We start from the raw sequence: 13,367 nt of genomic DNA, 5'->3' as shown, positions 1-13,367 counted from the left end.
TCAAATGAATGGCTTCATGCCAGACCCAAATTTGCCTCATCAGGCCTGTCTCTCAGAAGCAGAAGGTGGTTGCCTGATGAGGCTAATTTAGCAGCGATGCACATGGCTTAGCCATAGAGGGGGACATCTGGGACATCTGATGTCCAAAGACTGCAAGGGTCATGGGTGATGTCCTGATGCACTAATCTGTAGGACTGTGCACAGACTTTACACTAAACAGCTTAGACAGCTCTTGCCAACAATGGAAGGAAGCAAAAATATTGCAGTCTACGGGGAGGAGGCTTTAAATTCAGTCGACAATGTTGAAAAATGTGGCATGGTACTCAATGGCCAAGGTAGTTTATGACTTCAACTACTACAGAAATAATGCAAAGCAATAATGCATACTCTCCAACATGCTGTGGAGGGCAATTGGGATGTGCATTGAAGCAGTGGGAAAGGATGCCTCACAGCACCAGAAGCAGAATTTCCCTTTCCATGGTAGTCTTGCCCTCCTTGCCTCACAAACCTGCCTCCGACCAGAGGGCAGACAATGGGTAGCTGCTGGGGACCAGAAAGAGGAGGTGGGCAATGCACAAGTGTGGCTTCCCTCACATTCCATCCTTAGGAGGGGCGGTGAGGGAGGGTTGGCAGGAGCCAGCTGACCTTTGCAAAAGAAGGCAGCCTGCCTCGCCCCACCCACCGTGTCTTTTAGTGCTGTGCTGTGCTGTCTTGGGAGCCAAAATGGGACATCCCAGGATCCAGTCAGGAGCTGGGATGGCTTCTGTAATTCTGGGACATCCCAGTCAACTTGTGACAGTTGGAGGCATGAAGATCTTACTTGGAAAATAAATACAACCCAGGTGGTTAAGAAAGCCCAACAGAGACTCCATCTCCTCAGAGTATTGCAGAAGAACGATGTCAATCAACATTGGATGATCTCCTTCTACCGGTCAACAATAGAAAGTGTCCTTTCATACTGCATCAAGGTGTGGTACGCTGGTTTGACATCAACTGATAGGAAGTGCCTACAGAGGGTGGGGAATACAGCACAAGATATTATGGGCTGTCCCATGAATCCGCTGGATGAAATAGTGGAAGAACATTGCCTCAGGAGAGTGAGGAAAATTCTCAGGGATAATTCACACCCTAGCCGGCATTTTCTTGATCTCCTGCCCTCAGGCAGAAGATATAGAAGCATGATTAGTTGCACCAACAGGGTAAAGAACAGTTTCTATCTGTGGGCTGTCAGGCTGCTAAATGAAAAGATAACAACAGGGCAACTGACTTTCGGGTTTGGTGTGTGTGTGTGTCAGTAAACGAGGGGAATTAAGACGAAGAGAGTTGAGTGGGGGGTGTTCGTGTAATCTCACTGTATACAAGTTGTACAAGTGACAATAAAGTACGTATTTCAATTTCAATTTTGCTTTGGGCAGCTCAGTGACAAGAACTTGGCCTCTGAATGGCTGCTTTGTTCTTCCCAGGCCCTTGCAGAAACACGCTTCCCATCTTGACGTTTTGCTGTATATTCAAATGATAGCCTACAGACTCTCCAGTGGGTCAGAGTGCCTTGCTTCTTTAATCAGTAGTAAGTGACTTTTATTTATTTATTTATTACTGACTACAGCAAGTGATGTTCCTGAACCAGAAGTTCTCCACTGGGGCATGTGTGTTCCATTCCTAGCCTATAATGTAAAGTGAATTGTCAGATTTGAGCTCTAGGCATCCATTGAGTTGTACTGAACAGCCAGTACTGTAGTCAGATTAGGACAGGACAGAGCAAAATTAGGATAGGACAGAGTTTTGTTTGTTTGTTTTGTCTTTTTGTCATTACACTATGTATTTTGTTTTGTTTTTATACTGTAAACCATTCTGTGATGAACGGTGCTATATCAATTTATTTATTTATAATTAATTAATTAATTAATTAAAAATAAACCGGGTATAACCAGTGCACTGCCCTCCAGGTATGGTTGGATTCTACCAGTGCTTTTTTCTTAAAAAAAAATGTTTAGAGGTACTCTCATTTTCCTACTCATATTGAAACACTGCCCCTCAATGAGGCCAAACTTAGATTCACAAAATGTTTAGAGGTATACGTACCGCCAGGAAAAAAGCACTGGATTCTACCTTCCATCAGCACCAGCCAGCTTGGCCAACATTAAGGGAATATGGGAATGGTGAACAAAATACCAGCCAACCCTGCAGTAAACAACAACTGGCCAGTCTGAACAGGAAGGTTTAATAAGTCCTCTTGTTGGGCTGGAATGGATGGAGTCACTCACTACCTGGGAACAATGTACAGCCACAGGGGAGATGCCCTGAAGGTTTACTGTGGTGAACATCAGATGTCAAAGAGATAAACAACTACCTGATGTTTAGGAGACATCTGAAGGCAGCCCTGTTTAGGGAAGTTTTAAATGATTGATGTTTTAATGTATTTTTTATCTCTGTTGGAAACTGCCCAGAGTGGCTGGGGAAACCCAGCCAGATGGGCGGGGTGCAATTATTATTATTATTATTATTATTATTATTATTATTATTATTATTATTATTACCAGTTCTATCACTGGCAGCTCCGAATATAAAGAGGAAACTCAAATGCACAAAGGAGTTTCCATTGCTGCAGGTATGTGGACCTATGGTCCTCCTGATGTCCAACAACATATGGAGGCAGGAGTGACTGATGGGATGGAGTGGAGGTGCTTACCTGACCTTCCAACAGCAGAGTTGCTGATATATACCAGATGGGGTTGGACAAGGGCGCAGGGAGCTTAGCACTATGTGATCACACCAGCGGGAGTGCTGGATGGGCACCAATGAGGTGTTTACACCAGGCATAGCCAAACTTGGCCCTCCAGATGTTTTGGGGCTACAGTTCCCATTATCCCTGACCGCTGGTCCTGTTAGCTAGGGATTATGGGAGTTGTAGTCCCAAAACATCTGGAGGGCCAAGTTTGGCCATGCCTGGTTTACACAGAACCGACCTCCCCACCACATCGCCCTCTCCTTCCAGCAGTTAGTTAGCAGTAGTGACTCCACTTCCAGGATGTCAAGTAACCACTGCTGCCCCCACCCAACTGCTTCTGTCTAGAGGGACACAGGCTCCCCTTTCTGACAGTACTGCTTCATCTGCTGTCAAATAGGCTGCCACATTTCAAAACATTTCAGTGACTCAGTCTTCCCTGCAGTTTTGAAAATGATCTCCTCACAGACCCACTTGCAATTCCTATCACTGTAATCGGAAACCCACTTCTGAAAGTGAAGGCAACAATCATTCCTGTTCCATATTCTTTTGTCATTAACAGTATGACATACCAGAGAATTTTAAATAGGCTAATTCCATGCACTGTTGCATGGAGATTACATGCCTTCCCTGTGCTCATCATTCAAAGGCAAAAGAAGAAGAATAGATCAAAACCAGGGAAGTCTTTGCCTTTTGTGTGCTTGTGCATGTGACTCATTAGGTCCATTGCTACCTATGTTCAAAATAAATGACAAATTTTCTGCATAGCCTGTGGAGGCTTTTGCTGAAAGAAAGTCATTTCCCAATCCTAAAAAAGAGCAAATTATGCCTATTCAAGGCACAAAGTTGAAAACTGAATTTCAAATAATTTAATTACAGGATATAATTACTTTACCGAATCGGTGAAGTATTCATTAGACAATGGTAATTTCCACTTAATTCCCCATGATACATATCCTGCCTTTGATATACAAAAGGTCTTAGATACTTTCTAATCCCTAAGCATGAAACGCATCAAATTACACTGGCAAAGGCCAATGAAGCAACCGAAATAATAACATCTAACAGATGACGAGGGACATAAGCTATGTTTAGAGAAGGTAAAACAATGTTAAGTAAGTTGCTGGGGCATGAATACACCCAAATGAGAGAGTTCCTCTCAGTGGGCTGTGATGCATTAACCAATAATAATAATAATCTGATGCATTTTCAATCCTGTCTCCTGCCTTTATTTTGTAATCCATCCATCACACAACAGTTTTCTACTGTAAACAAGTACAGTTCACAGTTCTTGGGGGAGGCTTACCCATATGTTGCTAGGCACCTTGAAGGTTCTTGCATTTATTGATGAGGTCTTTAACAACTAGCATCCAGGATACCTTAAGGGTATTCTGGTTCCTTATATCCTTGCACAATGGCTCAGTTGGTTGAGCATGAGGCAGTGGCGTAGCGTGGGGGGTGTAGGGGGGGCAGCTGCACCGGGCACAACATCTGGGGGTTAGGGTGCGCAAATCCACGGGTTAGGGGGCGCAAATCTACAGGTTAGGGGGTGCAAATCCACGGGTTAGGGGGCGCAAATCACTTGCCTTGCCCTGGGTGCTGACAACCCACGCTACGCCACTGGCATGAGGTCCTTAATCTCACGGTTGTGGGTACGAGCCCCACGTTGGACGAAAGATTCCAGCATTGCAGAGGGTTGGACTAGATGATCCCTGTGATCCCTGAATCCCAATGTAGCAGTACAGAGGGTTCAGCAGTTACTTCTTTTTCTTCAGATTGTTTGCCCTGATTTCCTCCATCCCTCACTGGCTATGTGATTTCCTTCCCATCAGTTAAACATCAGGACCTGCTGACTTCTGAACCATAAATTGGATGAGTTGTCATCACAGAAGAACACTACTATCGAACTAAGCATGAACCAGGGCAGAGGGAGACACTAAACTTTAGGACACTCATGCAGGGAAACAGCAGAATCTGGAGTGTGACCTAATGTGCCCCAGTTGGACTCATCAACTCCTAGTTCTGCCCCCAGAGCCCAAACACAATCTCCTCTAGGTCTCAAGGACACTGATGGCAGTGAGCCCCAATAAAGGCCTGTTCCCAATAGTACATTACTCCACAGCCAGTGGAGGCTGGCCTGTTATGATGAATGGAGCACCATCCTCAGTCATCACTCAGCCAGTCCCCATCTGCCTGGCTTTGTATGGTCTGGATTAGCTAACATTGACTGATTCTACCAACCTTTGGTCTTCCTGCCTTCTGCCCTACCAGTTCTAATGACCATCATTGCTCACAGCACAATGTTTGAGTTCTGCCTGAAAGTCAGGAGTGCTCTGATGGTGTTTCCTGCTTGGCAGGGGGTTGGACTCGATGGCCCTTGTGGTCTCTTCCAACTCTATGATTCTATGATTCTATGATTCTATGATTCTATGAATGCAGCCTCATAAGGTTGCATTCAGCTTCAGGGTCCTAATTAGTGCTGCAGGAACAGTTGCGGAAGTCAGGCTGAGTCCTTAAATAACCTAGACATAACAATTTCCATAGGTTTGATCATAGTTTATATCTCATGCAGTGCTGTTTTTCTAAAAAAATGTTTAGGGGTACTCTTATTTTGACTCAAGAAAATCACCATTTTATAGTTCAAATTGGCAAAAATAAATACAGTAAATGGACAAAAGTACAAAGATTCACAAAATGTTTAGGGGTATTTGTACCCCTGCATACCCCCTGGAAAAACAGCATTGGTCTCATGTACTCAGAAGTGGAAACAGTTGAGTTCGTTTTTCTGATTAGAATACTTGTGTTTCTCTCCTGTTTTATAATGTTCCTTTCCCACTGCAGGACCTGTTGTGGTTTTGAGCTATGGCTTTTTGACTGGTATACTAGCACGCCACACTAAATTTCATTCATACCAGCAAGTATAGTGTGATACAACAAATGTCACTGGATAACATCACTACAAGCCCACACTTTCCACACATGCTTGTTTCTGTGCCTCTTCCCCTGGCCCCAATATTTCCAACAAGAAAATGGTAGGAAATAACTGTATGCTGGTATATCACCCCAAATTTTGTCACTTTACTCCTGGGGTTTCCTGGGTTAATGAAATTTCATATGGATTGGTTTACTGGAACAGAAATGGAAATGAGCATTAAACTTCCACTATAGTCTACTGTACTTCCAGAAGTGGCTTTTATGTCATGTGAAAACACATATATAATGTGGAAATCAACTGCTAGGGAAATGCTTCTTTTCCAATGGTAGCCTTCCATTTCTCTTGACAACACCAGATCCAACATCAGATCCAGTTTATTAGACAGCATCAGTGGATGGATTTGGCCTTCCAGAGAAATTGCTTCCTTCAAGAACTTCAATGTTCAGAGTCTTTTCATTGCAATTGATAATGCTGTGGTCCATGACTGGGTGGGATCAACTTAGCTACCTCTGATTCAGCCAGGAAAAAAGTAAGTGTGGTGCACCTTTGCTCTTCAACCAAAAAGAAACAAAGCCTCCTGGAGCAGCTTCTAGATCATTAAAACAAGAGAGTCACAGCCCTCAGGTTTACAATCTAAAAAGACACAGCATAAGAAGAGAATGGGTTGGGAAAGAAGAGGAAATCAGCAAACCCAGATACCAGTTCTTAGCTACAAGTTTTTCTAATGACCATCTTGGGTGAAAAGAGTTCAAGGAAAGGAGGATACAAAAGTTGATGGTCTCTTATCCATGCCAATTGAGTGACCTTGGCTCCCTCTTCTGCTACAGCCTGTTGTAATGGCTGCTGCCAGGTGAAATATGACAGAGGGAGGCAAAAGGTGTCTCAGCAGGGCTGACAGTGGCCCTAGTGACTAAAGGTCCAATAAAATATGGACGATAAGTCCAAGCCCACACTCAGTTGGGGTAAGTCAGCCCAGAAGACCATTTGCAGCTCAGAAGAAATACAACCCTCCCAACATAAATTCGCATTCGTCCTTGATATTTGCAACACTGGTTCTTCAGAAGCAAGGTGCTCTGACAATTACTTCCAATCTCAGAAGATTCAATTAGCTCATTATGCAAATGAAGCATCAATCTGTGAGCTAATCCTGACACATCTTATTATATAATATAATGAAGGCACAGGGTGAGATGAAATACAAATTAGTGTTACAGTTATGTGGAAACTCTAGTCTTACCTCCCCCGCGCAACCAATAAGAAGGTCTTAAATTGTGCATTACCAGAACAGGCATTATGAATCCACACATAAATGCATGATTATGGATCATTTACAAAATGTGAATTCTGTTCTTATTCCCTTAAAATGTACCAGGTTGAGGGTGCAGTTTACAGTGGGTGGTTGGTTGGCTTACTTTTTTTCCTTTGTTCCAAGCTGCAAATGGAAAGGGTAAGTGAGGCAGAACAGCCAAGCAAACTTTAATTGAAAATTTATTAATACTTTAATGCACAGCAGTTTGATTCATTCAGTTTATAGGCTGATAACATTTAATACATTCTAATTTTTTTAAATTAATAAAATAATCTCCAATCTGCCTCGCTCACTGGCTTTTTCTCAACTGCTTTGCCTTTATGTAAAGTTCTAGCCCCGCTGGGTAAGAGGAGAGGAAGGAAAGAAGCCAACCATCAGCAAATTACATCTCTCCCGAGATCCTTATCTGGTCTACTTATGACTTTTCCCCTCCCCTCCTGCTTTGCTAACTTTGTGTACAGCATATCTTGGCTCAGAGCAGAGTCCATATCATCATGGCATCCCTTTGAAATGTTTTATCTAATTGCATCTTCTTTATTAGCTTGGAAATGGGCAGCCCTCATCGTCTGTGCTTGAACTAACTGTAAATACTTCTATCCCTGGGGTTCATTGTTAGCTCTCTCTCTCTCTCTGTGTGTGTGTGTGTGTGTGTGTGTGTGTGTGTGTGTGTGTGTCTGTACGTGCACTCATACGTTTAAATTTCTTGGCCAGATCACAAAAATTATGCAGCTTTGCCAACCCTAATGATTAGATCTGTGCATTCCAAATATTGGTCCTCTTTGCAGTGGAGAGGAAAGGAAGAGGGGGAGCAGGCATTCAGTTCTGGGAGAGCGCGGCACAGCTGGGGCACATTATCTTTCCTCATTTTCTCAAAGGGATCAGGAAGCCCAAATAACAACTTGCCAAAGCGGGGTGGAGAACCTCCAGCCCTCCAGAGTACAACTCCCATCAACTCTGGCCAATGGCTATCCTTGCTGGGGCTGATGAGAGCTGCAGTTCAGCAACAACGGGAGGACTGAGGTTTCTCCACCCCTTCTGTACACAGTCACCAGGAATTTGTGACAAAAGCCCTCTTGAGGCTGTACTGCTTTGGGACAAAGGTGATGAAGGAATTCATGTCTGAATGCTCACCACCTCAGTGTTTGATTTCAGCTCCAGTAAAGAGATAAATGAAGCCTATCTCAGAATATAAGAGGGCCATTTGAAGATGCTCCTCGGTGGAGTCCCCCTCCCCTTTGCGTCAGTGCATCTATAAGACCAGAACCCAGAGAAAGGCTTATGTGAGGATTATTCACTCCATAACCCATCACAGCTGCTACAGTCCATTGTGCATCCTGTTCCCAGCCCATGCTAAAACTGATGAAGAGAAGAAGCACTTTTATTTCACAGTCCATTGAATCAATGGATGGAGTTGTTTCAGTCTGTTGAGTTAATGTGGGTGTCTCCAAAAACACAGTAAATCCATTTAAAGTATTTACCCCCCAAATAAAAACAAATATATATGGCATTGGCATGAGGGAAGCACATTGTGTGGTGATAGCATGGCCTTCTGCTAAGACCAGACATAAGAAATTCCTGACACTTGGGTTCTTTTCATGTATACATGTCCCGTTCAAATGTTATTGTTTGTATCTGTGCAGGGGATCCTCTTCCAGATGCCATGTTTGTTGGGTTGATTTGCTTGCTCAAAGCTTATGCAGAGGTTGGCCTATGTTCAGTATTGAACATGCATTCTGATTTGTTTCATATGACAATGAACATCCATCCTGCAGCCATTCTGATTTGCATGTATGATGCTTGTGCATCTTCCCATTATTCATTCACCCTACACCATTCCCCTATCACTTTCCTGACTGTAAAAAGTCTGGCGTATGTGTGTTTTTAAATGGATTTGTTGTGTTAGGGAAACAGGGTGCTTCAGTTCCACTCTAATTGCACAAACCTACAATTCTGGTATGGATATCAATCCTTTTCACAAAGCAGTGACACTCTGGGGACTATCTATCCACTGGCGGAGGAAGAGGAGTGCAAGGGGAGCGCACCAACCTGGCAGCGCCATTCCCAGGATGCCATCGTGGCTGCCCCTGCCCCCGCTGGGCACCCCACCATCGCAGGCAGAGCGTCCTGCCCCCAGGACGTGTGCCCCGCCCCTGGGACACACGCCAGCCCCGCCACGCCTGCTCTCCGCTGCCCCCCCGGTGCCGGAGCATGAAGCTCCGTCACTGTATCTATCAATGTTGTCCTTCAGTGGGGAGGGGAGGGGGAGGTGAGACAGCCATTTTAGAGTGGCCAGGCTGTGGTCATTAACTACACAGCTTCCCTGGACAGCTACCTGGCTCTATATCTAATGTCCACTCTTACAACTCTTTTATTTATTTACAAGGGGTTTCAGTCCCTGTTTGCTTCACTCTCCAACCTGCCTTTGCCTTTGCTAACCCTCCTTCCCACATACCTGGTCAACCCTCCCTCCTCTTCCACCTGACCAAAAACCCCTCCCTTTATACCTCACTCCCCTTGCCTATCCCCTCATAGAGGCCACACAAAGTGCAGCACAAGGCCACACAAATGCCTTACATTTTTATGTGTATAGGAAGAAACATTTCTATCATCCTGTGTTTCAGTGACTGGCAATCAACATTTTCATTTTCACGCAGCAGTCGATGTAATTCCAGAATGGGGCATTATGGGGCATTCTTCCTGCTGATCACAGATCCAACAGATGACAGGCCACCCTTCCAAAGTTATACCAGGAGTGGAGGGTGGGGAGTCAATGACATAGGAGGGAGCACCCTTGGGAGGAAGGATTAGGTCAAGGACCCAATTAAGACACAAGCCAGCCATGAGATGGCTAAAGCAAACCTCAACATAAGCACCCTTCGAAATTCATGCTTCATCAAATTATGCAATGCAGTTCTCCCACCAAAATAATGTGTACAAAAATGTACAAACTGGAGTAAAGTGTGTACATAAACACACATGTATTTGAACATGACATAAATTGAATACAAAAATGGGGTTCTTAGGATAAATTCTCACTAAGGTGCTGATGAAGACTTTTCTAAGAAGGAAGAATAATGCAACCTGATCTGGAAATGGAGAAAACTGGGGGGAAAGCAGCCATGAGAAACCTAAATAGGCAGATTTGCTCATCCTTTGTCCCAGCCTAGGAGACTGATGATAAATTCAATACCCTTCCCCATAGTTACTCCACCTCATGGATGCAAACTTAAAATATGTGAGTCAGATTATTGGGAGGTAGAGATAGCTATCAGTATGAACAGCTTTTTAAAAATGGATTAGATGAATACATTTACATTATTAGGTCCATCAGTCACCACTAGCTGTTGTTTATTTATTTATTCACATGTTTGAGGGTGCATAATCTTCTTCTCCGCCAAATGAGTTCAGATTGGAAAACTATTAAAAAACAAAACAAAAATGTATACATTAAAGTGGCCTGCAGCCGGGTGTGTGTGTGTACAAAATAAATTAGCAGCATTAGCTTCTCAGCAGGGAGAATTATACAAACAAAACTCAACTCCATCACATATGAAAGTTAAAGGACTGCTTGAAAAGAAAAGTCTTTATAAGTTCATATAACTGAGCCGTGCTCTTGAGTTTGCTGGATCTCAAGACGCAATCACTTCCATAAAAACAATGCAGCAAGGTATTAATTGTTGAATATGATTTTGGGGTGTACAGATGTGTGTTGATGCTCAAATCTACCCCAAACAAATGGCTAATTTCATTACTAGCAGCCTATTGTCAGATACATAAGCTGTCCATCAATTTTTGTTTGTTTCAGCTTCCCAGCCCTTCCCTAACTTAGTTTGCCCTGTTTCAGCATCAGTTATCTGTATTATCTGTACTTTTAAAAAATGTCCATATGAAAATTCATTAAAATTGTATGCATTCTCCCTAATATACACATTCTTGCAAGCAGCTTCCCAATTTCTCCCCTAGAATTATATGGCTCAACAGATACTATGTTCTTGCCAGCTATTGGGTGTTTTTTTCCTGCGTTGAAATAATTCATCTGCAAAACTTCGATTCATTCATTTCTTTTGGTTTCTATTCTCAGCCCTTTCAGCCAGTAAGTGTTAATGTTAAAGAGTTTGCAGCAGCTACTTGCATGCATCTAAAGCTTGCAGCCCTTCGCAAAGACTGTTTAAGCCAAATATTTTCTATTCAATGAATACAGAGAATTCTGGAATAAACAGATTTTTTAATTTCTGTCTCCTTGCTCTAGGCTGATGCCTGCATTTCGTAATTTGTCATGTTATCATTTATCATCTGGCACTTTGGCACTGCCAGGATGTGGTCAGCATTTGTGAGAAGTAGTGTGCAACTCTACCAACTCTTTGGTGACCTTTGCCTTATTCCTGGGAGCTGTGCCTTTAGATTATCTATTAGTTTTCCCCCACCAACAGACACAGAAGATTTCTCTAGACAAATCTCTACCCCACCCCACCCTGCTTGAAATGTGGTTAATGCATTTTGTCTCCCTTGCACTTTCCGTCCATTTGTATCACTACCTCAGGATGGTGGGTTCAAAAAGCTAAAACAAATGAGCCTGTAAATGAACAACAACAAAAAGTCTTTTGGTTCAGAGGAGACACACCAAGTTACCTTTATCTTATGATCTCTGCCAGACAGCAGCAGAACACACTTATTCTCCCCACCCCCTAATGTATTTAGAGAGACAGAAGTTATTAGCAATTCATGTTCCTCCAAGATAACAAGAAGAGGGAACTTCATTAGCTGATCTGACTCTGATATGTAGGAGTCTGCAGAAAAGCAGAAATACATGAGCTGTGCCAATTGCATTCATTGCACAGGCTGTAGACTGCACAAAAGCAGGTATGTGTGCATGTGCATATGTGTGTGTGCATGTGCATGCATGCATGTGTATAATGAACACTGATGAACCAGGCTGTACACGCTCTTTCTCTCTCTTCATATTAGTTTTTTGGCTGATGTCAATATGTGGAAGTGAGTCTGCCAGCCTAGCCAGTAGGCCATTTAGTACAAGTCTTTCCAGGTTTCATTTAGATCTGTAGGCTTCATCTTGGAAAGAATCCAATGTCTGAAACTATGACTCACTGCCAAGGAAGCAGAGAACCAGCAGCTTGCCCCAACTTGGTGTCCCCTAGATGTCTGGAACTGCAACTCCCATCATCCTCAGTAGGCCTAGCCAGCTTGGTTAAGAACAATGGGAGTTGTTAATCGGGTAATTTGGGGGCTGCACCCTCATGTGTGGTGAAGGGAGCACCTCTGAAGCTATGGGATGGGATGGAAGCAAGCTTTCGTCAAGAGAACTCTGTTGCATGGTTTAAGCAGGCGCAAATATCTGCATTAAGGGCAGCAACTATGCAACTATGAGTACCAGAAACACTGAAAGGGGATAACTGGGTAACATTCAGTTAGGCTCAGGGGGTGAGAAGAGCTGGGGAATAGAGCTGATGGGGACAAGTGCTTATGAAAAGCTCAGAATATCACTGCACATTCCAGGGCTGGCCCGCCCATGAGGCAAGGTAAGGCAGCCACATCAGGAGGCAGAATCCACAGGGGTAGCAGATCCCAATGTAGATACAGTGGTACCTCAGGTTAAGAACTTAATTCGTTCTAGAGGTCCGTTCTTAACCTGAAACTGTTCTTAACCTGAAGCACCATTTTAGCTAATGGGGCCTCCTGCTGCTGCCGCACCGCCGCTGTGCAATTTCTGTTCTCATCCTGAAGCAAAGTTCTTAACCTGAGGTACTATTTCTGGGTTAGCGGAGTCTGTAACCTGAAGCATCTGTAACCTGAAGCATCTGTAACCCAAGGTGCCACTATATTTATTCCCTCCCCACTTGTTCCTGATGTAGGTCTTCACTCACTACTTTCGTTGTTTGCCTCACTTGCCAAAATGCCTTGGGCCAGCCTTGGCACTTTCCCTTTAACCATTGCAACCATCTTAATTAAACAATCACCCAATAGGTATGCTGAGGTATAGCCTTCTAAACAGAAGAGAATAGAATATATTTTTAAATAGCCGTCCACTCTGTTTTTGTGGGCTTTGTAGTTTCATAATCTAGTTCCAAAAGAATCACCATTTTCACAATCTGTGGCCGCTTCTCTTTAGTCACAGAATCATTTTTCTGGTGATCATCTTTGCACAGATGTGTGCTCATTAGATGAATGATAAAGAGCTTACAGCTGTCAATGATCCAGATCACTTACATGGGGAAGGATTGTGGGTCAGTGGTGGAGCATCTGCTTTGAATTCAGAAGGTCCCAAAGTCAATCCCCAGCAACTGCAGGTAGGCCTAGGAATGTTCCCATTCTGAAACACTAAAGAGCAGCTGCCAATCAGTTTAGAAAGTACTGGACCAGATGGACTTAAAATCTGATTCCGG

Source organism: Podarcis vaucheri (assembly GCF_965113315.1).
Source record: "Podarcis vaucheri genome assembly, chromosome: Z".
NCBI lineage: Eukaryota > Metazoa > Chordata > Lepidosauria > Squamata > Lacertidae > Podarcis > Podarcis vaucheri.
This window is presented reverse-complemented; position numbering follows the sequence as displayed.